This window comes from Mesoplodon densirostris, chromosome 14 (assembly GCF_025265405.1).
Source record: "Mesoplodon densirostris isolate mMesDen1 chromosome 14, mMesDen1 primary haplotype, whole genome shotgun sequence".
Lineage (NCBI taxonomy): Eukaryota > Metazoa > Chordata > Mammalia > Artiodactyla > Ziphiidae > Mesoplodon > Mesoplodon densirostris.
In genome coordinates this window covers 45,064,631-45,090,697 of record NC_082674.1, presented here as the reverse complement: position 1 = coordinate 45,090,697, position 26,067 = coordinate 45,064,631, and the positions used below count along the sequence as shown (strand labels likewise).

Here is a 26,067-nt window from a genome sequence, read left to right as displayed (position 1 = left end):
TTTATTTACAAAAACAGTTGGTGGAACACATTTGGTCCACAGGCCCTAGTTTGTTGATCTTGGTTTTAGGTAATGACAGAATAACTGAAATAACTATATTGCCTTCTAACTTGACGGCAATGCAATTACTGGGATATATAGTTTTTGGCTTAAAATTTTTTTCACCTACTGTTTTATAGTCACTAGTAAGGTATTTTAAAACCTTGTTTAAAAGCAATATTTTTATTTACCATCACATCAAAAAGAATAAAATACACAGGAATAAATCTAACAAAGGACATAAAAGGCATGTACTCAGAAAACTATAAGACACTGATGAAAGAAACTGAAGACAATACAAACAGATGGAAAGATATACTATGCTCATGGATTGTAAGAATTAATATTGTTAACATGACCATACTATCCAAGGCAATCTACAGATTCAATGCAATTCCTATCAAAATACTAATGGCATTTTTCACAGAACTAGAACAAATAATTCTAAGATTTGTATGGAACCACAAAAGATCCCAAATAGCCAAAACAATCTTGAGGAGGAAGAACAGAGCTGGAGGGATTACACTGTTTGACTTCAGAGTATACTACAAAGCTACAGTCATCAGAACAGTGTGGTATTGGCACAAAAACAGACACATAGATTGGTGGAACAGAATAGAGAACCCAGAAATAAACCAATGCACGGTCAATTAATCTATGACAAAGGAGGCAAGAATATACAATGGGGAAAAGACAGCCTCTTCAACAACAAATGGTGCTGGTAAAACTGGATAGCTACATGGAAAAGAATCAAACTGGACTACTCTCTCACACCATGCACAAAAATAAATTTAAAATAGATTAAAGAGTTAAATGTAAGACCTTAAACCATAAAATTCCTATAAGAAAACACAGGCAGAACACTCTTTAACATAAATCATAGCAATATTTTTTCAGATCTGTTTCCTAAGGCAAAGGAAACAAAAGCAAAAATAAACAAATGGGACCTAATTAAACTTTAAAGCTTTGGCACAGCAAAGGAAACCATCAACAAAACAAAAGACAACCTACTAAATGGGAGAAAATATTTGCAAATGATATGACCAATAAGGAGTTAATATCCAAAATATATAAATAGCTCATGCAATTCAATGTAAAAAAAAAAACCTTATTTAAAAGTGGGCAAAAGATCTGAATAGACATTTTTCCAAGGAAGACATGCAAATGGCCAACAGGCACATGAAAAGACACTCAACATTGTTAATCATCAGAGAAATGCAAATTAAAAATCACAATGAGATATCATCTCACTCCTGTGAGAAAGGCTATCATCAAAAAGACCACAAATAACAAATATTGGCAAGGATGTGGAGAAAAGGGAATCCTTGTACACCGTTGGTGGGAATGTAAATTGGTGCAGCCACTATGGAAAACAGTATGGAGATTCCTCAAAACATTAAAAATAGAACTATCATACAATCCAGCAATACCACTCCTGGGTATTTACCTGAAGAACACAAAAATACTAATTAAAAAAGATATATGCACCCCTATGTTCACTGAAGTGTTATTTACAATAGCCAAAACATGGAAGCAACGTCAACAGGTACCCATCAATAGGTGAACTGATAAAGATCTGTGTGTGTGTGCGTGTGTGTCTGTGTGTGTATACAATGGAATATTACTCAGCCACAAAAAAGAATTAAATCTTGCCTTTTTTTTTTTTTTGCAGTATGCAGGCCTCTCACTGTTGTGGCCTCTCCCGTTGCGGAGCACAGGCTCCGGATGCGCAGGCTCAGCAGCCATGGCTCACGGGCCCAGCCGCTCCGCGGCATGTGGGATCTTCCCAGACCGGGGCATGAACCCGTGTCCCCTGCATTGGCAGGCGGACTCTCAACCACTGCGTCACCAGGGAAGCCCTAAATCTTGCCGTTTTTGACATCATGGAGGGAGCCAGAGGGTTATTATGCTAAGTGAAATAAGTCAGACAGAGAAAGACAAATACCATATGACTTCACTTATGTGTGTAATCTCAAAAAACAAAACAAATGAACAAACAAAACATAAACAGAGTTACAGATACAGAGAACAAACAGGTGTTTGCCAAAGGGGAGGGTCAGGAAAGAAATATGTGAGGGAGATTATCAGGTACAAACTTCCAGTTGCAAAATAAATGAGTCATGGGTATGAAATGTACAGTGTGGGGAATATAGTCAATAACTATGTAATATCTTTGTACGGTAACATATTGTAACTAGACATTGTGGTGATGAGTTTGAAATGTAGAAATATCTAGTCATTCTGTTGCGTAACAGGAACTAATATAGTGTTGTAGGTTAATCATATTTCAAAAATTAACAAACAAACTCATAAAAAAGGAGATCAGATTTATGGTTAGCAGAGGTGTAGGGTGGGGAAGGTGGAATTGGATGAAGGAAGGAAGGCAGTCAAAAGGTACAAAATTCCAGTTATAAGACAACTAAGTACTAGGGATGTAATGTACAATGATAATTAACACTGCTGCCTCTTACATATGAAAATTGTTAAAAACTATCATGTTCTCATCATGAGAAGAAAACTTTTTTCTATTTTAAAAATTTTGTACCTATATGAGATGATGTATGTTCACTAAACTTACTGTGATAATAACTTCATGATGTATTATATGTAAATCAAATCATTATGCCGTATACCTTAAACTTATACAGTGCTATATGTCAATTATATCTCTATAAAACTGGAAAGAAAAAAAATAAAAGCAATATTTTTAAACTGTATTTGAGGAAAGTATTGCATTGATATTTCCTCTCCCAGAGGGGAAGCAATCACAAAACAAGTACAATTCTATCATTAATCAGCAGGAGCTGTATTTTGATTTTTAAGATGATCATTAAAAATAAAACACAATGCATCATCCCACTGCTCTAAGAGCACTGTTGTAGATTCCATTCTTCAGGAAGTAATCTGAGGGCAACTCACTTAGTATCAATATAATCTTTGTAAAAAGGAAAAAAAACAGTAAAGATAAAACACAGCAAGCACCAAAAATTCAATGGCAAAATGATAACATGACCAATAATTAGTGGGTAAAAAATCAGTTTATCCAAAACATCAAAGAGAACACAAGGGGCTTCCCTGGTGGTGCAGTGGTTGAGAATCTGCCTGCCAATTCAGGAGACACGGGTTCAAGCCCTGGTTTGGGAAGATCCCACATGCCGCGGAGCAACTAGGCCCGTGAGCCACAATTACTGGGCCTGCGCATCTGGAGCCTGTGCTCCGCAATGAGAGAGGCCGCAATAGTGAGAGGCCCGTGCACCGCGATGAAGAGTGGCCCCCTCTTGCCGCAACTAGAGAAAGCCCTCTCACAGAAACAACGACCCAACACAGCCAAAAATAAATAAATAAATAAATAAATAAAATTTTTAAAAAACCACAAGATGAAAGCAATCTGCAGACTTCTTATATCATTGTTTACTAATTTCACTGTCAAATGAAATCACAATGTATTTCCTTCACATTCACAAATTTTAATAAATAAAACTAAAATCTTTTTTCAGATAGAGATTGATGTTTGCAAATGTTTGATATAAAGAGCAAAAACCATAACTAGCTCTATTTAAACAAACTATGCCTTTTCTCTTTGTTAAATTAAATGCTGTTATTTGAATTAATGTTACAATTCTCACACCTTCAAAAAAATAGATATCAAGAGGGACCTGGACTAACAAATCATACTAATTTGGCTCTTTTTCCCTTTTGTTATTTTTCTCCCCACTATACTAGTGATTCTCAAATGCAGTCTTGCATTTGCAGTCCTGCATTCTCAAATGCAGTCTCAAATGCAGTCCTAGTGATTCCTGATGCAGTAGCATCACCTAGGAATCATCTAGGAATCTGTTAGAAAGGAAAACCCTTGCTGTTTCCCTGACACCATTGTGGAGGCAGAGGCTCGGGTGCATTCAAGATTGGCAGCACACATAACCCACCACCATGGTCAAGGAAGGCATTGCTGCTGGAGGTGTAATGGACATTAATACTGCTTTACAAGAGGTGTTGAAGACCATCTACATCCACGATGGCTTAGCACATGGAACTCACAAAGCTGCCAAAGCCTTAGACAAGTGCCAAGTCCATCTCTGTGTGCTTGCATCCAACTGTGATGAGCCTATGTATGTCAAGTTGGTGGAGGCCCTTTGTGCTTAACACCAAACCAACTTAATTGAGGTTGATGACAACAAGAAACTACAGGAATGAGTAGGCCTCTGTAAAACTCACTGAGAGGGAAAACCTAATAAAGTGGTTGGTTGAAGTTGTATGTTGGTTAAGGACTATGGCAAAGAGTCTCAAGCAAAGGATGCCATTGAGGAGTACTCCAAATGCAAGAAATGAACAAATGAAAAACTTAGCTAAGAAAGAAAGGAAGGAAGGAGGGAAGGAAGGAAGAAAAAGAAAGAAAGGCAAATTTGGGGACCTTACCTCAAGACCTCCTGAATCAGAATCACTGGGGTTAGGGCCCAGTAACAACTCTCCAAGTGGTATTGATGCACACACAGGTTTGAGAACCATACTCTCAGTTGTTGGATCCCAGTACAGGTCCATCTCAAGTCTCCTCAGCTTTTCCATGTTCTACTAGTTTAGATCTAAAGGAGGGGAGAGTGAAAATGGTTTACAAATGGAATCCTATAATCACTCATATCTGCTACTCCTCTGGCTCATGACCAACTGCCTAACCCATATGTAGACTTAACATAGTAGCACATGAGGCATCTACTCATGTAGTCCTCACTCAGCTAAAGCTCAAGGACTGATATTGCAGGATGAGGATGGAGAGGGATACTATTTTTCACAAGAAGAATTACAGAGCAATTGACTCCTAAACTATGTGTATGTATAATATCAGTTGCAATAATATCTTAAATATATTTTAAAAAGAGATCCATTAGAACCTTCACTTATATATATATAGAACTTATATATCAATAGAACACATCTTTGTATAGTGATGGGGAATAAAATGTCATGGAAATAAGTGCACTCTCAGAGTGTGATGAAAATTCACCTACAAATACTGAAGCACATGAGCACACTGCTTTCAGTTTCTTTCTGTTTTGACTTAACCCCTGCTTGGTCAAAGAAATTAGAAAACTTAGAGCTGTATAAAGTAACAAGTCTCTTCCCAATTAAAAACCATTTTAAATAATAAAGATGTAACCAATGAATTAAAACACTGCTATATGCACTGCACTGTGATAAGCACTGATGAGGAGGAGAGGCTATAAATTAAAAAAACAAAAACAAAAAACCCCACAACCCTAGAATAGCCACTGTAGATTTACAGATATTCAGAGGATGAAACAACAGTGTGAGCTGAGATGAGATGTAGAAACTGAACTGGTCTTTGAAGGAAGGATGTGTAGGGAGATGGGAATGAAAATTCCAGACAGGCAAATGCCATGAGCAAAGACCCTGAATACACTTGGCACATCTGGAGAATAATTGAACAGACTGATTTAGCTGCAGTGGGACATCCATATAAGAAAGATTGGAGAGGTAGATTAGGTCCATTTTACTGTGGCCTTAAGTGTCAGGCCGGGGCATCTGACTTTTCTGAGAGCAATGGGGAACCATTTAAAATTCTAGGGACATGATGAAAGCAGTATTTTAGGAAGACTGATTTGACTAAATGTGTAGAGTAAATTACAGTTGGGCTTCTCAAGCTATCAAATGAATATGAAATCACCTGGGATCCTCTGATTCAGTAGGTCTGGGAAGGCTGAGATCCTGCATTTCTAACACACTCCTAGTGATGCCTAGACTGCTGGTCCTCAGACAGTACTTTGAGTAGTGGGGGATCATGATATGGTTTTAAATTCAAGATATCCATTGAGGCATAATATTGAAATAGGGAGAGAAAGCATGCCATAAAGAAAAAAATAATTTTTTACAAGTTTATTATTCTAGTCTGTTCAATTTGTTTGCAAGGAGCAGTCATTTCTCACTTAACCAGCTGACATAAAAAGGGAGACTATAAAAAAAGAACATAGGAGAAATTCATAGAAACAAGTGCAGACAGTATGGTAGAATGTCTCCAGGAAATGGAAAGGGAATAGACATTGCTCTCTCCATGTCTCTGGCTATATGCCTTCCTGTCTCCTTCTGCTTCCTTCTCCTGCTTACTCAGCAGTTTGCCCATTAGGACTCTCAGTCCTGACTCTAAATAACTTTAAGTTCAAGCATCCAACACCATCTTACTACAGGCTCTTAAATCTCAGTATGTATTCTCAGGAGACAACCAGATTGGACCAGTCTTTGGATTGGTCCCAGGGTCAGGAGTCCATCTCTAGTTCAGTCATCTGTTACCTGGACAGAGAGAGAGTCTTTCATATAATATTTGAGGGACAGTGAGTGAAATGAAGAGGGAGAGTTGGGGATGGCAGGCAAATTGATCAACAGATCTAAAATGACTGGTGGGAGAGAATCTCGGGTTCAGCTGAGGCCTCTATTGTTTGCACAAGATGTCAAGTACTTCTGAACATGTTAAAAACATTGAAAAACCAGTTTTATCAGCCTTAAGTTATGACCCACCTCCAGACTACATGAGTTGGTGAAAAATTCACTGAGGCTGAATAAGCAGAATGTTTTTCTGTTCCCAGCATCTGTGCATTCCTCCCCCGCCACCCTCTACAAGAGACTGGAGAGGGGAGTTCCTACCCCTCAAATGAGGGAGTTTTCCAGAGACTCATTTGGAGAACTTGACTTGTGTCTCCTAGAATGTGGGGGTACATGGGAATTGCAGTTGCACTTTGGAAAGTCTAAAAGTGAAAGACTGTGGCTGTATCATCTAGAGATGGCAGAGCAGAGGAAGGGAGAGAAGGACAGAGGGAGAGAGAGATGCAGTCCCAGGAGTAAACTACATTCATACTGATGTGGAGGGGGGAGTGGGACTTGAACAAAGTGGGATCCTGAAGAAGGAAACTGCCCTATATTAAAAAGATCCCCACCCCTTTTAAGAGTAATGCTATCCAAATGTGAATCTCTAATATGGACTAGACTTTTTACTATCCAAGAATTACCTAAAAGGTATGGGACTCAAGGTATGAAGAAGGGTGAATCTTCAGAGCTGGTTTAAATGGAGAATTGTGGGGAAGCGTCCTGCCTGCACCCTACTAAGTACAACATGTTCTTTGAAACAACTACATTTGCAAAATTATGTCATCCAAATGATGGCTGCAGATTCCAGGCACTGATTAACTGGAGAACAGTCTAGCAGCCTAAAAACAGAACTTGGAGTTAAAGATTTGTTCATTTTTCAACTTCTATTTTTTTCTTGAGATAAAACTGTGCTTCATTTGGAGTATAAAACCCAACAAAAAGCTCTCTAGATGCTCCAATGAATTAGATCTTTAGGAAAGGGATATATGAATCAAGAAAGAATGACAGGGCTTCCCTGGTGGCGCAGTGGTTAAGAATCTGCCTGCCAATGCAGGGCACACGGGTTCGTGCCCCAGTCCGGGAAGATCCCATATGCCATGGAGCGGCTGGGCCCGTGAGCCATGGCCGCTGAGCCTGTGCGTCTGGAGCCTGTGCTCTGCAACGGGAGAGGCCACAACAGTGAGAGGCCCGCGTACAGCAAAAAAAAAAAAAAAAAAAAAGAAAGAAAGAATGACAGAAGGTGAGGGAGAGATATAAATATTCTCACTTCCGTAAAAGCCACACAAGATTTCTTACTGAAAGTTTATGACAGACTGGATAATGGAGAAGCTAGCTGAATAGTATCACATACTTTGATATAATCATGTAAAATGCAATACCTGGAGCCTCAATTTACCTAAGCTAAACTAAGTAAAGATGAACATGACAGAAGCCCCACCCTTATCTTCAACAAAGGAGTCCAAAAGCTGAGGAGGGAAACCAGCCACACAAACCAAAGGTTTGCGTTCCCCAGCGTGTCCCACCTGCCTGGATTCCACTAAGCTTCTTAAAGCTTCCACTGTAAGCACAATCACAGATTCTTATCCAGTGTCCCAGGTATTACTTTGTTTAGTAAACAATTCTCATTTCTCATGTTAAATGCTAAATTCATTCATTCTTTTTTTTTTCTTGTAGAGCCTTCCCTGTTTCTGGTACTGTTCAATCAATAAACTCAAACCCCTCATGAAACTTATATTTGAGCATGTGGCAGTGCAGGTAATATATAATATATCCATTAAAATATATCAGATGATAGTAAATGTTATATTAACAAAACAATTACAGGGGAAAGGAACAGAGAGTGCTTGGGGGGTGGTATTTAAAATAAGGGATCAGGGAATTCCCTGGTGGTCCAGTGATTAGGACTCCGTGCTTCCACTGCAGGGGGCATGGGTTCTAAGATCCCACAAGCTGCGCAGTGTGGCCAAAAAAAAAAAAAAAAAAAAAGAAATTAAATAGGGGGTCAGAGAAGCCCTCCTAAAGGTGACATTTTGAGCAAAGATGTGAAAGAGTTGAGGGCCCATGCCATGCAGGCATATTTGGGGAAAGCTTTCCAAAGGCAGCACAAGTCTTGAGGTAGGAGCAACTTGGCACAGTCAAGGGACAGTAAGGAGTTAATGTAGCTGGAGCAGAGGGAGAAAGAGAGAGGTGAGGTCTGAGAGGGAAGAAGGACCAGATCACTTCAGGCCTTGTAGGCTACTGTGAGGACTTTGGCTTTTACTCTGAATGAGATGGGAAGCCATTCAAGGCCCAAGGTGTGATATGACCTGACATATTTCAACAGGATCATTCTGGCTGCTGGTTAAGAAAGATGATAAGGATGGAGTGCCGGGGCAGTCTACTAGCTGGGAGGCTCTTGAAACAGTCCAGGCCAGAGATGATGGAGGCAATTGTTAGAGGAACCAGGACTGAAACTGCCTGCCCTGGCCAGGCACCATAGTAACCACTTTCATGAGTTGTCTTAAACAGGAGGTCTTGGTAAGGAATGAGGAACTAACAAGCTACCACCAACCGGAAGAATTCGGGAAAGGTCAAAAGGAGAGAGGAGATGCCAGTCCATATGTCCAATCAACCTCCCAGAATCCTTCTCGTTGGAATCCATCTTGGCTGAGTGATGTTCGCACCACCAGGGAAGATGCTGAGTCAGAGTGATTGGCCAGAGACAACCCAGAAACCAACCCATTTACCATAAAACCTGAGAATGCAAGCCACGTGGCAGAGCAGTTCTCCTGGGTTCCATTGCCCTGCTGCCCTCCACCGGGGCGCCCCTTGCCAATAAAGTCTCTTGCTTTGTCAGCACATGTGTCTCCTCGGACAATTCATTTCCGAGTGTTAGACAAGAGCCCACTCTTGGGCCCTGGAAGGGGTCCCCCTTCCTGCAACACAAGGACTGTGGGTCACGGTTGGCAGCAGAGGAAATGAGTGTAAGCAGATAGGGTAGGGGGTCCCTGGAGAAAGAGAACCGGGCATGGCTTTCTTGACATAACAGAAACCATTTTTGACCTAAGCTAATTTGTGATCTAAGCCCGGCCACAATGCTTGCCCTTGAACAGGTCTCAGTAATTAATGATCCTAAGGGAACAAAAGAATGCAGAAACAAATGACTGTTATCAGGCAAGAGAACTAACAACAGCAAAGATAAAATACCAAGTTGTAAAGACTCCCAGTTCCGTTTCAATGGTAAAGATTAGCCTGAAGCACTCAACAACCAGATCCATTGGAACCTAGGGATAATGAGGTTGACCTTTTCTGACTCTCCAGACTTCAACTAAAGCTTGGACTCTGTCTGACTTCCCAAGTCCCTTCATAAATATGCATGTACTCTTAGCTTAAAACTTCCCCAGTTTTGCAGTTTGGGGAGATACTGCTTTAGGAAAGATTCCTGGTGTTCTCCTTACTTGCTGCAAGTAATAAATCCTTCCTTTTCCTGATCTTTGGCTTGGTTATGTCCTTTGGCTCAACCCCACCAAGAGACCAACCCAGTTTTAGGGTAACATGAGAATAGGAGGAGTAACCAGATTCTGATAACTCTCTGAATACTATAGTAAGAGGTACAGTGTTATGCTTTAATTTGGCATAGGAAAAACAGAAAGGCAAATGCAAAACAAATTTAAATTCAACAAACTAATCTATTAAGGGGAATTGGACTATTTATTTCAGGAGTATTTTAAATCAGTAAGGCCTTTTAGGTACTTTTCAAGTACAAAAACTTTCAGGAGTAGATATTCTGAAAACCAGAAGAGCCTTGAAAGCATTTAAAACTCAGATCAAATTCTCTGAAAGTGTTTACAAATTTGACACAGTATCTTACTCAAAGAGAAAATGCCCCAGAATTTAGAGATTAGATTAAAAATAAACACATCAAAGCAGAGACACATAGAAAAGAGCTGAAAATACAGCTAGATGTCACAATGTGTCAGATTATCATCTGATGTTTCCAATAAAGATCTAGTACCAAAAGTGTAAAAGCTCATAAGCTAGCTCATTGTTAAATGACACAGGCCATTTCCAATGAGAAAAGGAGAATCAGCAGAAATAAAGAGGGACACAGAAAAGCAAACTACAGCATTAAATGTTTGTGACTTTAAAAGAGATTAAGAACTACATAGCAGAGGTCTTCCCATTATTATTATTATTATTATTACTATGAGAGAGAGAGAGCATGCCAGAGGGAAACTACAAAAAATGCTATGTATTCATGAAGGATAAGATTACACAAATCTGAGAATGGAGAAGAAGGAGACATTTTTGAAATGTCATCCAACAGTGCCAATGAATATTATTTCTGCCAGGGAACAGCACAAGAATGTTTTATTCAAAAATATCCAAGCAGGGACTTCCCTGGTGGTCCAGTGGGTAAGACTCTGAGCTCCCACTGCAGGGGACACCGGTTTGGTCCCTGGTGGCGGAACTAAGATCCCACATGGCACGCACCTTGGCCAAAAAAGAAAAGAATATCCAAGGAAATAAAAATTAGACTTAAATGGCACTTTTGCCAGATACATCCAAAAATTTTAATGAAAAACAGAAAAGCAGCTTGTGGGAATAAAAGTGTTATATTTCTATTCTGGGAATAAAATGTTATACTATGTATATTCTCATAATAAATGACTACTTAGGTATTTAATAGCTTGATTCTCAATGTTAAAATGAGACAAGCCAAACAACAAAGATTTAACAATTTATCGAGATCTTATATTTGACTTTGTCATCAACTAACCATAATTATTAGCAATGCAACACATCTTTCAGCCTTTGTTTGTTCCTCACTTTTCTCCAAAGTAAAATAAAGGGGGTTTCCTCCCCAGTTTGAGAGGGAGAAAGAGAGAGACTGAGAGAATGAACAATACATTACATACTTTCCTTTGAAATGTTTACATACCCTCTTCCCTATCAAATTTGTCTACCAGCCTTGGGGCTATGCCTTATGTTCCTCAATAGCTTTAGGAACTTCCCTCTTTCTCTCCAATGATATCATCCTTGACAACTTCAACATTTCTGTCCATGGCTTTTTCACAGCCTGACTTCACATTTTCTCAGCCTTATTGACTTCTTTCCCCCTACCTTCCTTGGATATGGAATCTGCTCAGCCTCCAAGATTTTAAACTGAAATGCCCATCCCCAGCCATCACCTCTTGCCTTGTTACTTCTCCCATTCTGTTGAACCTGGTATTTGTAATCAGAGTAACATATGTTCCATCAACCCTCAACCAGTAGTTGTGGTTATGTCTATAGATTTAATTAATCAGTTTGTCTGTTTATTATTTTTATTTATATTCAAGGCTACAGATTTTAGAGTCAAACTGCCTACGTTTAAATCCTGACTCTGCCGTTCACTACTTGAGTGATAAGGGATGAGTTACTTAATCCCTCTATGCTCTAAATTTCTCACAGGATTCCTGTGAAGGTTAAATGAGATAATCCACATAAACCTGGCACATATTAAATACGTGATGAACATTAGCCAGTAGTATCAGTATTTCATTTGGCTTTACTGTCCTCTGTAGAGCCTGGTCACCATAGTCATCCTGGCTATCTCTCCTCCATTATTCACCTTTTTTCATCTCAGTTCCTTGATTCAAACTTTGATTACTTCTGGGATCTTGTTGGACCCTCAGGGATATGCAGGAATTTTTTAAATAATTAATCTCTCCTGAGTCCTTATATTCCACTCCTCACAATAGTTATTCTAAACCACCTCTACTTTCCTCAGGTCCCCATATCTTCCCCTGACTGAAACATTTTTATGACATGAGGTTGTCTCCTAATTCACTGAGAAGAAAGAGGCCACCCTTTCAGCAGAAAAGGCTTCTCCTATACTTTTGTTTCTTCCCATGCAGAGAGAACCCAAAGAATCTAACTCTTGGCTTCTCTGCCTCTGAACTCACTCTATCTTAGGGAAAGTGCAATGACTTTGCTGATTGGTAAATTTGTGCAAAATAAACCAGCATTCTCTAACCAGCCTTTAGATCACTAGGTAGCCAGCCAGCCTACACGGCCTGAACCAGTTGCTCTCCCCCTGGATACAAGGTGCTCAGGAGATCAGCTCTATGCCTGTAGGGCTTGGGCAAATCTGCAGTTTAAAAGGGAGTATAACCCTAAAGTTTGAAGACCTCCAATCAGACAGATGTTGAGGAATACTGAAAAATCAAGACCCAAACTGGGAATATAGAAGAGCTATATAAAGTTAGTGGTATGAGTGGACTTTAGTGTGTGGGCAGAATGTTTTGACCTTGGCGGTTGTATGAGCTTTTAACAGCTGTAGTCTGGGAAAGAGGCTGTAAGTCTCAGAGCATGTAGTACTCTAACCGTAGGAAGGGACTGTAGTTTATGGAGGCTTGGTCCATAGGTAAGTGGGTATTTTTGTATTTTCAATTTTTTATTTATTTTATTTTATTGGGGGGGGTGAAGTAGAAAAGAATAGCTTTATTTCTTTGCCAGGCAAAGGGGGAGACAGAGGGCTCCTGCCCTTGAAAACCGTGTGTCCCCAAGTCGGTATTTTTTTTATTAGTTTATTTTATTTTTTATAAATTTATTTATTTATTTTTGACTGTGTTGAGTCTTCCTTGCTGTGCGTGGAATTTCTCTAGTTGTGGCGAGTAGGGGCTTCTCTTGTTGTGGAGCATGGGCTCTAGGCATGCAGGCTTCAATAGTCGTGGTATGCGGGCTCAGTAGTTGTGGCTCACAGGCTCTAGAGCGCAGGTTCAGTAGTTGTGGTGCAAGGGCTTAGTTGCTCTGCGGCATGTGGGATCTTCCCAGACCAGGGCTCGAACCCATGTCCCCTGCATTGGCAGGCAGATTCTCAACACTGCGCCGCCAGGGAAGTCCAACCGAGTGGGTATTTTTTTAAAGGCAGGCCTGAGCAAAGGCTCAGGCAGCACACAACCTTTAAAAGAATGACATAGCCCGAGGACATGACATAAAATGATTAGAACCAAATAGGTCCAAGAGTCGACTTCCACTAGACTTTGAGCCTCAGGATATGTTCATTGTAACACATCAGCAAGCTAAATGACACACCCACAGGTGCCATGACAGTTCCAAGGCCGACCATAAAGGTCAAAAAGTGGGCAGTGGCCCCAATTCCTGGAAATCCCCATCCCTTCCCCAAAATAGCTGTAATATTCCTCCCACTCATTAGCCTATGAAATTATCCACCCCTATAAAAACTGACAACCCCATACCCTGGTGCCACTCTTGCCTTCTGAGATAGCCCACACTGTGTCTGTGGAGTGTGTTTCTCTCTAATAAATCCACTTTGTCTCCACTGAATCCTTTCTGTGGTGAGACATCAAGAAGCTGAGCTTCATTAAGTCCTGAGACCAGGTGTGTGATCTCAGTTAAAAGACCGTGGGTTCAAGTCCCAGTCTGGGTTTTGGCTGGGTTTGAGTCCCAGCATGTGGGTTCAAGTCCCAATCTGAGTTCCACGGTTTCAGAACCTCAAGACACTTGTCTTGGGCACATGACCTGTAAATGGTCTCTGCACCCTCTGAAAGGTGAGGCCACACAGGTAAACACTGTGAACTTGCAAATGCTAGATGGTGGCAGGATTAGATCCTTTTAGGCCTTTGTTTTTTTTTAAACTATTGATATAAGCCAAGCTCTGGATGCCCTTCAGAGAACAAAACAAGTTCTAACTTTCAGTTGTTAGTGGCATTCAGGGCAAAGGACAAAATTAAAGGGACTAAACTTTATGTACTTGGCTTGTCCACAGACTCAGGAGTAGAAAATACAGTAAGAATTACTGGCAACTTGGTAGTTATAGATGGGCATGCAGGAATTTCTGTGCCTTGTGGGAACACACCTGAGAAGATTATGAAATTCAAAAACAGAAGAAACAGAGTGTCTCACAGAGCACCTGGCAAAGGTACTGACCCTCACTAGAGTCTAGAGTCCTAGGGGTACAGGTTTTAGAAACATGAACAGCAATTTTGGAGTCTACTATTGCTGATTATTCAGCTGAATAAGATAAAAACCTATGCTACTCTCAGCAAACTAGGAATAGAGGTGAACTTCCTCAACTTGATAAAGAACATCTACAAAAAACCTACAGGTAACATCCTACTTAAAAGTGAGAAACTAGGGACTTCCCTGGTGGTCCAATGGTTAAAAATCCACCTTCCAATGCAGGGATGTGGGTTCAGTCCCTGGTCAGGGAACTAAGATCCCACGTGCCGCAGGGCAACAAAGCCCTCGCACCACAGCTAAAGATCCCACGTGCTGCAACTAAGACCTGATGCAGCCGAAGAATAAATAATAAAATAAAAATAAACAATTTTAAAAAATAAAATAAAAGTGAGAAACTAGAAGCTTTCCCACTAAGATCAGGAGCAAGTCAAGGATGTGCCTTCTTACTACTCCTTTTCAATATCATACTGGAAGTCCTAGCTAATGTAATAAAACAAGGGCCTCCCTGGTGGCGCAAGTGGTTGAGAGTCCGCCTGCCGATGCAGGGGATACGGGTTCGTGCCCCGGTCTGGGAGGATCCCATATGCCGCGGAGCGGCTGGGCCCGTGAGCCATGGCCGCTGAGCCTGCGCGTCCGGAGCCTGCGCGTCCGGAGCCTGTGCTCCGCAGCGGGGGAGGCCACAACAGTGAGAGGCCCGCATACCGCAAAAAAAAACAAGAAAAGGAAATAAAAAGTATACAGATTGAGAAGGAAGAAATAAAATATTCTTGGTTCACAAATGACATGATTATCTATGTAGAAAATCCAAAAGAGTCAATAAAATAGGTCCTGGAACTGATAAGCAATTATAGCAAGGTTGTAGGATACAAGGTTAATATATAAAAGTCAATTGCTTTCCTATTTACCAGCAAAGAAAAAGTGAAATTTGAAATTAAAAACACAATATTATTTACATTAGCATCCAAAAGATATAAAATACTTATATAAACCTAACAAAATATGTACAATACCTGTGTAAGTAAAACTACAGAATTCTGATGAAATAAAACAAAGAAATAAATGAGATATACCATGATCATAGGTAGGAAGACTCAATATTGTCAAGACGTCAGTTCTTCCCTACTTGATTTATATATTCAACGCAATCCTAATCAAAACCCCAGCAAGTTATTTTGTGGATATTGACAAGCTGATTCTGGAGTTCATATGCAGGCAAAAGACCCAGAATAGCCAATTCAATATTGAAGGAGAAGAACAAAGTCAGAGAACTGATACTACCTGATTTCAAGACTTACTATAAAGCTAGAATAATCAAGACAGTGTTGTTATATGTCAATTAAAAAAAATTTTTTTTTGGCTGCCCTGCACAGCATGTGGGATCTTAGTTCCCCGACCAGGGATTGAACCCACACCCCCTGCATTGGAAGCACAGTCTTAACCACTGGACCACCAGGGAAGTCTCAGGTCATATGTCAATTATATCTCAACAAAACTAGAAGGAAAAAAAGACAGTGTGGTACTGGAGAAATAATTTAAAAAACAGATTAATGAAACAGAATAGAGAAAACAGAAATAGACCACATAAATAAAGTCAATTGATCTTTGACAAAAGGGTAAAGACAATACAATAGAGAAAAGATAGCCTTTTCAACAAATGGTGCTGGAACAACTTAATAGCCACATCTAAAACAGTGAATCTAGACACAGACTTTACACCTCTCACAAAAATTAACTCAAAATGGATTATAAACTTAAATGTAAACTAACTAAAATGTAAAATTATAAAACACTAGAAGATAACCTAGGGGAAAACCTAGGTGACCTTGGATATGGTGATGACTTCTTAGATACAGTATCAAACTCATGATCCATGAAAGAAAGAATTGATAAGCTGTATCTCATTAAAATTAAAAACTTCTGCTCTATGAAAGACACTGTAAGAGAATGAGAAGGCAAGCCCCAGACTGGGAGAAAATACTTGGAAAAGACACCTCAGATAAAAGATCATTATCCAAAATATACAAAGAACACTAAAAACTCAAAAATAAGAAAGTAAACAACCTGATTAAAAATGGGTAAAAGGGCTTCCCTGGTGGCGCAGTGGTTGAGAGTCTGCCTGCCGATGCAGGGTACACGGGTTCATGCCCTGGTCTGGGAAGATCCCACATGCCGCAGAGCGGCTGGGCCCGTGAGCCATGGCCGCTGAGCCTGCGCGTCCGAAGCCTGTGCTCTGCAATGGGAGAGGCCACAACAGTGAGAGGCCCGCGTACCGCAAAAAAAAAAAAAAAAAGCACCTATGCTAGGAAGAAGGTTTCCTTGCCTAACAGAAGGTATTTTAAAAAATTCTTAGGCTTCATTCCAAATCTACGGAATCATTTCTGCAGGAATAGGACATAGGAATCAGTATTTTTAATAACTATACCCAGTTATTAAATAATTATAAGCACCCAGGTGATTATTTTGGTCAGACAAGTTTGGGAAACATTGGTTTAAACTATTCTATAGTTGGAAGCAGTCACAGCAACTGATGGCCAAGGACTTAACTTTTCGGCTCACAAGGTATTACACAAGCAGTATTAGCAAACAGAGTTCACTCTCAATGTGGCAATGAAGGGGCAAGAACTTGGAGTTCAAAGGCAAGATTATCCTTCCATGTTCCAATATGCTTTGGCCAAATGGTATGTGAATGGAAGACTGAGTCGGAGAGATGTGTGCTACTTCTGGGCAGGAATTTTAAGAGCCAGGGAACAACGATTTGTCACATTTCCTTGTCCCTGTTGTGGAGATCATGGAAAAACTTGTGGTGATTGTGTCATCCTAGTTCCTTAAGTGAATACTGTGAACAGAACTCCCTGCCAATTCATGATGGACACATAGTATGAGTGAAAAATAAACTGTTGTTGTTTCAAGCCACTAAAATTTTGAGCTTCTTTGTCATTGCAGCATAATCCAGCCTCTCATGACTAATACAGTCTTCAAGCTATACAAATTTCTAAGCTTCACAAGAAGATAACAATATCTATCTCAAATATTACTCTCTGAAAGAAGAGTTAATATGGATAGCAAATTATCCCCCTAGAAATGGAAAATTCCAAGTGCCAAATTTAACATCTCCAAATTCAGTTTATGTTCACAGGACATGGATTCCAGAAACTTATATCAGATCAACCATCTTGGTAAAGCTAAAAGTCAGAATTTCTCTTCCTCTCATCCTTGACCCCTCTGACCTGGTATTTGACAACACTGATTAATGGGCTTTGGGAACACAAATTTGCCTGGAATAACTACACCAGAGAATGAGGAAGAGCTCTTTCTAAATTTGATGGGTGTTGGGCCTGTGCTGTAATAATTTTGTGTCTCACTGACTTTTTTGACTCTCTGGAAACTCAGTGGAAGACAATGTTAAACGAATACAATTTCTGTACAAGCTACAACTGCTTACAAAAAATTCCAAACCTATTTAAGCCTTAAGTACTCTTCTAATTAAGATTGAGTAAAATATGAAGTGAAAAGAATGAATTCTGGACATTAATTTCTTTGAAGTTTAAATCTCAAAGGCAAGAGAATTTGACTTCAGGCATTAATTTCTTTGGGCTTTAATGTGTAAGGAATTTTCATCTTCAGACTTTAATTTTTCCTGGGCATTTGATAATGGGAGAGAATTTATGATCAAATTTGGAGGGTCGCTGTGATGACTGCATTCTATTATTGAAGTATCTTAAGGGTACCATGTATCTCATTGCAAACCCTCTTATATATAAGACTGGATAATATTACTGAATATAATTAGTATGGAAATAGATGAAGGGATGAATTTTCAGATTTGGAGTTTCTATAATTAATACTATTTGTGGTAGTTATAAAATGTGGCCTGCTTTAAGTCCTGTCCTAGCAGCTTCTCTCTCGTGCAGGTCTTGGTCCTGGAAGGAAGCTCAGTTTGGTTTTGAGTGTGTATAGCCTAGACCATTCTCGTACCATCCCATAGGGCCTAGACCATTCTAGCACCATCTGATCTTCTCATGGTTCCCTTTGTCACCTGAGAAATGGAGTCCACAAAGCTTCTCATCAGTTTTGACTTCTACCCTCAAATGAACTCTCTAAGCTTTATACACCAAGTGGGACTCCTTCTTTCAGGGCATCTTTTGGTAATTTGATGTTTTGTTTTGTTTTGGCTCCTTCTGCTTCCTCCCTCATGTGAATCTTGTTGCTATCATGATGTGTATATGTGGGAGCTTATAGCTTGCTACATAAACTTGTTATTGATGTGTGTGGGGTTTAGGTTTTGCTCCCCAACTTGGCCTGTTTTTGTAGGAAGATATGGGGATATTCAAAAACTATGCCATTTCCACCTTCCCAGAATCCCTTTTGCTTTTTTCTTGATCCCTTCATGTAGCAAAGATAATTATATGCTCACTAAATCCCTTTTCCTATTTCTTCTACATTCCCGCCCCCCCCGCCCCCGCCCCCGGCATTACGTGTGACCATGCAACTAGTTCTGGCTAGTGAAACATGAGTAGAAGTAACAGGTGTCACTTTGCAGTAGTGGCAGCGAGATCCCTCTGTATCACTCTCTTGCCTTTCTCTTCTCCTCTGGTCATGGGCATGCAGCCCAAAGATTGAAGTAACCTGGATCAGTGGGTCTCAGCATGGAGGACAGCAACCTACAGTAGAGTTTGCATTAGCAAGAAATAAACTTTTATGTTTTGAGTAACTATTCTTCAGGGACTGCTGCCACAGCATAAACCCAGACTACCAAGACACTTCCCCACCTACTTCCTCTAATATTTATTCCCTTTTCACCTCTTCCTCTGTAGATATGCTCAAGTATCTCCTATCCCCTTCAAAAACACCTTCCCCTGATCCTCCTGTTCCTCAAATTATCATAGATCTCCCTTCTCATTCGCTGATACATTTCTGGAAGGAAAAGCTATGTATGCTACCTCCACTTCCTCATCACCCACTCACTCCTTAATTCCAGGGAATCTGGCTTTTGCCTTCTTCACTCTTTAGAAACTTTTTTTTTTAAGATTACCAATGATCTCCTACTTGCCAAATCACACTCAATCCTGTTTGACCTCTCTCCTACCATGGCCCCAAACCCTAGTCAAGTGGTTTTAAATTTTTTTATGACCCCTCTGAAAATTAAATCAGATAAAAGCTGTGGATCTTACTCCCAGAAAAGTTCCATACACATGTATACAAATTTTTATAAATTTCAGAGTTTTTGATCAGCAAGCTCCCCCAAAGCCCATCCACAATAGCCTAAAGATCTTTGTATCTTGTGTCAAGAATTCTGCCCTGGTTTATACCTAAGAAACAGGGTCATCCATTCCCACAAAACAGTCACACAGAGTATTCTTTCACTTTCCACTGTGTTTTTCTATATCACTCTAATGTTCTGTCTCTCTTTTATTGTTCTCATTTCTGTAGTGGCTTCTTACCATCTATCTATATTCCCGCATTCGTCTCTCTTTTCATTCAATCGCGAACTACTTGCAGAGTAAAAAACAACATTATGCTCCTTTATCCCAAAGGAAATGACAGTATAGGTGGAAAGAGACATACTAACATTAAAACATAAGTAATAAAATAAGGAAGAATATGAATAAGTGGGAGACATATTGAACTGTTTCCAAGGAAGGGTCAGACACTGCTTTCTGTTGGACAGGGAGTGTAAACTGGGCCTTGAAAGATGAACTGGGTTTTGATAGGCAGATAGAAGGGAGAATGGTGTGTCAAATGGAATAGAAAGTATTATGTGAGCAACAAGAAATAGGTAAATATAAATGAAATTCTGGGGAGATCACAAGTAGGCCCCCCATGGAATGACTAGAGAGGACACAAAGTTAGATAAAAACAGAATGGTAGGGCTTCCCTGGTGGCGCAGTGGTTGAGAGTCCGCCTGCCGATGCAGGGGACACAGGTTCGTGCCCTGGTCCGGGAATATCCCACACGCCGCGGAGTGGCTGGGCCCGTGAGCCATGGCCGCTGGGCCTGCGTGTCTGGAGCCTGTGCTCTACAACGGGAGAGGCCACAACAGTGAGAGGCCCGCGGACCACCAAAAAAAAAAAACAAAAAAAAAACAGAATGGTACGTTGGGGCCAATCTTGTGTTAGCCTTGAGTACCAGGCTAAAGAGTCTGGGCTTAATTTTGTTAAAAATAGAGAGACACTGAATAGTTTTGAGCAAAAGACTGATAGGATAAAAATGGTCTCTTAGGAAGATCAATCTGCTAAGAGTGCTTAATTGAGAAATGAGGGACTGGCCAAAAGGAGGAGAGTTGGAGACTGTGCAACAACCCATGATCTGAGCTTTTGAACTACAGAACTGAACTGTTTGAGGAGAGCAACATTAGCAAAAGGGGCGCAGCTGGTGTAGCAGGCGTGAAGATGCATTGCTTGGATCTCCCTTCAGCTGGAAGAATGCAGTTAGCTAATAGCTTTCAGCTGCAGCACCTTTGGGACCTACCACAGCAACATTCAATCTGAGGTCATCATCTTCTCAGTGCAGCAACCCACCAATGACTGAGCATAGCAGTGTTACTAGACCTCACCATTTCTACCAAGTGCAGAACTTCTCTATCAGGCAATCTTTGCTCTGGAGCTCCCCATTGGGTTGACTGAGACTTTGCTAGGTCTGCATCAAAATCTGTTGCTCTCCCTGTCCAACGCTGTTTCCTCTCCACTTTTCTTTCACAAGTGTCAGATAAGCATCCAGGTCTGAAGGCTTTCCCTACTCAATTCTCCTTCCCCCTTTATCTCTCAAAGTGTTATGCCCCACTCCCCAATTAATATAAAAATACTTTGGAAATAAATGCAGAGTTACCCATTATAAAATTCATACAAGTAAAAATTATAGCCCTGAATTAACTGTGTCTAGGAAAGGCAGATTCTGAGTTTAATTATTTTATGAGCTAGAAAAATGAGAAATGTGATAATAATGGTTTATGTATTGAGAAAAACACCAAGGTCACTGCAGGCTTAAATGAGTTTTTTACATACTGAAATCTTTTTTCTGATTTAACCTGAGATTAAATGAGTGACTAAAGTAGCTATTTGCACATTTCTTTATTTAGAGAAGCCAATTTATTTTAAAGAGAAAATTTTCATCTCACAACTGTAAGTAACAATAGGATAAATGGGAGGAACAGAGTAGTTCTCTGAGACAAGTGCAGCAGCTGGGGTTCAACAAATATGAGAGTCAATATATGCACTATAATATGCCCTTAAAAGGACATATTATAGCAAAGATTCTTGAAACTTCTTTTTATTAATTAATTTTTATTGGAGTATAGTTGATTTACAATGTTGTGTTAGTTTCTGCTCTACAGCAAAGTGAATCAGTTATACATATACATATATCCACTCTTTTTTAGATTCTATTCCCATATAGGTCATTACAGAGTATTGAGTAGAGTTCCCTGTGCTATACAGTAGATTTTTATTAATCTATTTTATATATAGTAGTGTGTATATGTCAATCCTCTTGAAGCTTCTTATGAATATACTTTATGTCTTGTGTTCATGACACACTTCTGTGAAAGTGAAAAGACACTCTTGTAATGGCAGTGTTGAAAAATACACATATATATATATATAAATAACTTCTACATAATTCACCAACTTGATATTCAGAATGTAATGGAAACTCTACATGACAGACCATCTAACACTATCAGCTAAACATACTCATTCTTCCTGTTTTGTTTGATGGGGGAAGTCATAGCATTATGTTAGAGGTATACTTTGTGTGAGCCTGGGGGAGATTAGTCAGTCACTGAGTTTTAGTTGTTGACTGGTAATTTAGGAATGAAACTGTTACACTAAAGTAGTTTTAGACTAATAAATAAGAACTATTTGGTTGAAGGCCTGATCATTTCATTCTTATTTTTAACTACTACCTAATACAATAGTTTCCTTTTGAAGTAGATCTTGGTAGAGGTTGAAACATTTCAATGATATAAATTCAATTTATTGCTTTTCATTAATAAAACATTTAAAATATAATTCTAGAGTCCTCCCTAACCCCTAGCATAACCTCTCTCCTGCCCCCTTCCCAACTTCTACATTCTTTCCCAAATTGTTTTCCACCTTCCTCTACAAATCCCCAACTTTCTACTTTAACCTCATACCTTTCACATCTTTTCCACAAGCCTGTACTTTCAAATGAGGACATTGCCTCATACTTCTCTGAGAAAACAGAAGCCATCAGAAGTTGCTCATCTTCTGATTCTCAATCTATTATTCTACCTGCACCTGTACAAAATTTTCTCCTCCTTCCCTCCCATTTCACTGAAGGATCTCCTCCCATCATTTCACTCCTGCTCTGGACCTAATCTCTCTCTCTCTCCATATCATCATCTCTCCCTTTCTAATGAATTATTTTGATCCCAAACAAACATGTACGAGTACCTTTCATCTGTGAAAAAACTTTTTTGCTTGTGTCTTATTATTATTTTTTGTGGTACGCAGTCCTCTCACTGTTGTGGCCTCTCCCATCGTGGAGCACAAGCTCCGGACGCGCAGGCTCATTGGCCATGGCTCACAGGCCCAGCCGCTCCACGGCATGTGGGATCTTCCCAGGCCGGGGCACGAACCCACGTCCCCTGCATCAGCAGGCGGACTCTCAACCACTGTGCCACCAGGGAAGCCCAACTTGTGTTTTCTTTAAGCTAGCTTTCTTTCTTTTGCTTCCCCTCATGGAAAACTTTTTGAAATATCTGTCTCTACATGCTGTTTCCACTCCACCAAAAAGTCACTCTTGAATCCTCCCCCCTCCAGCTTCCTTGTCCTAGCATGCCTCCGAAATTGTGTGTGTCAAGGTCAAAAATGACCTCTATATTGCCAGCTCCACTGGCCACTTTGGTCCTTACCTTACTGGAGTCTTTAGCAGCATCTCTCCCTAGAAACATTCTCCTCTTAGCTTCTGTGATGCCGTTCTGTACAGAAAAAAGTTAACATAGCAGCCCTGAGACTGCTAGCTTTTGAAGGGGCTTGCAAGGTTGGCCTTTTGCTAGCAATTGGGAGCTTCATTTTGAGGAGTGTTTCCATTGTTCTCTAAGTGAAAAATGATGGCTCACTGTGCCTACACTGTATAAACAATGTGGTTTATGCTGAACACCTGCTTTCCTTCTGGGAATCTGGAATTTTATAAGTAGAGGGTGCCTATATGACCAAACCCCAATAAAAATCTTGGATACTGACTCTCTAATGGGCTTTCCTGGGCAGAAATATCACACATGGGTTTTTCCTTTTCTCAGGCTCAACTGGTTTCTCTTGCTCTGTCCCACTTGGAGCCACAAGGTTTTACTCTCTTTTCTATCTATACTATTTTCTAGGTGATCTTATTTGGTCTCTTAACATTAAATATAATATCATGTATATGCTAACTACTTCCAAATTTATAGCTCCAGCCTAGTTCCTGCCACTAACTCTAGAAACTGATATCCAAAAGCCTGCTTGAATCTTCATATAGGATCTTGGAGGCAAACTTAAATGGCCAGCATGGAACTCATGATTGATTTTTCTCAAACCTGGTCCTATCCTCTGTTTTTCCCATCTTAATGAATGACCCTACCATACATGCTATTACCAAAGGCAGAAATTTTGAGTCATCTGTGACTCTTTCCTTTCTCTCACACCACATTCTGTCACCAAATCTCATTAGTTCTACCTCCAAAATATTGATATTTCTCAAATCTGACCATTTTCTCACCCTGATACAAGCCATCATCATCTCTCACTGGACTGCTGAAATAGCCTCCTAATTCATCTCCTTATTCCCATTCTTATCTGTGAATAATCTAACTCTATTCAGAGTCAGAGACATCCTTGGAAAGTTTAAATCAAATGATGTTATTTTCCTGATTAAAAACTTGTTTATTGATTTCTACTGCACTTAGAGTAAATCTATATTCTTGGCCCACTTATTAGATTAGAAGAAAGAGTAGGTGCTCTTGCATTGTGAAAAAGCTTGGCTTGATCAAGGAAATGAGAGAAGGTCAGAGAACCTGGAGCAGAATGAGGGGGGAAGAGGGGATCAAGATATGAGACAAAATTTTAAGAGAGGAAGGGGTCTTTTCTTTCAGGGCCTTGTTTTTGAATATTTGTTACACAAATCTGTGCTGGTATATGGAAGCAAAAGTCATATAACACTAAAATGTTCTCTAATGAACTTGATCATTTATAAAATGAGCCCCTACTTAAATATTTTTCCATACAAAACACCAGTGCTTATTTTCCCCACTCTATCTCATTCAGTGGCCCTTCAGTTGACATCCTCATTGGTTTGAACTTTGAGATTATGGTAAACATCCAAAAATATCTACCAAACAAATCCAAATCATATGAATCAAAAAGAATTTAACCACAGATTTTGCAATAGGTACAAGATTTCATGAAGTTTATGAAAGTGATATTAGAGAATTCTTCAAATCACATACAATGCTGTTGGCAACTGAGGCTCTACAATCATACCAGTAGAAGCAGAGAAAATAGAAAAGGAATGTGTTTCCAGAAGGAATCATTTGAATATCAAACAGTTAAGGGAGGTCATTAGGAAAATTGATGAGACTGTTGATAATTTTTGCAAAAATGATTCTCTGCCTATGAAGAAAATGAAGGAAAAAAAGGGCCACAGACTGGGAGAAAAGATTTGCAAATCACATATACGGTACAGGATTTATCCCCAGAATATACAGAGAACTCTCAAAACTCAATAATGAGAAAACAAGGCCCCCAAAAGGGGACAAAATATTTTAATAGATGCTTCACCAAAAAAGATATATGGATGCTAAATTAGCACTCAAAAAGATGCTCATCACTATTAGTCATTAGGAAAATGCAAATTGGAAGCACAATGAGACGTTACTACATACCTACTAGAAAGGCTAAAGTTAAAAAGACTGATCATACACTGTTGGCAAAAATGTAAAATGGCATAACTACATTGGAAAACAGCTTGCAGTTTCTTAAAAAGTTATACATATACCTTCCATATGATCTAGCCATTCAACTCCCAGGTATTTACCCCAAAGGAAAGGAAATATATGTCCATACAAAGACTTGTATATTAACATTCACAGCAGATTTCTTTGTAATAGCCAGAAACTGAAAATAACTGAAATGTCCATCATCAGATGAATGGATAAGAACATTGCGGTATATTCAAACAATGAAACACTAATCAGCAGGTGTTTGAGAGAAAAATAAAATCACACCAAACTTGATGAAGATTGTGTGGTCATTTGACCATCAGCATCATCTGGGAATTTGTTAGAGTGCAAATTCTCAGGCCCCACTTTACACCTACTGAATCAGAAACTCTGGGGGTGGGAGACCCCTGCCTTAGTCTCATTTGCTAAAAGTATCAGCGAGGGTTCTTTATTGTCAGTAACCATCTCTGGCTAACTTAAATTGAAGGTAAATTTATTGGAAAGTATCAGGTAACTCATAGACTTGATGAGAAATGATAAGAAACATTATCAGACAAGAGGTTAGAATCAAGGGAGTCAGGGTAGTGAAACAGTCTGATTAAGACGCTGCTGCCACCACCGATGTACACCATATCTTCTATTTGACACAGTAGTCACTGTAGGCAACCACTGCTCCTGATAACACAGCCACAAATACCAGACTGCCTATGCCATAGCTACCACAGATCCAATATCATCCATCATCCCCTTATCTTGGCATTACTTGCTCAAAATTC

The 26,067-nt window shown here is 39.7% G+C and overlaps 1 protein-coding gene and 1 pseudogene across 2 annotated transcripts in view; one reads left to right on the top strand and one right to left on the bottom strand.

The window, feature by feature from the left end:
• The window catches only part of ACYP2 (acylphosphatase 2), a 327,177-nt gene that overhangs the window by 290,701 nt on the left and 10,409 nt on the right, over positions 1 to 26,067 (bottom strand). The gene's annotated exons all lie outside the window — the stretch shown is intronic.
• On the top strand, positions 3,970 to 4,368 carry LOC132501946 (small ribosomal subunit protein eS12-like; annotated as a pseudogene).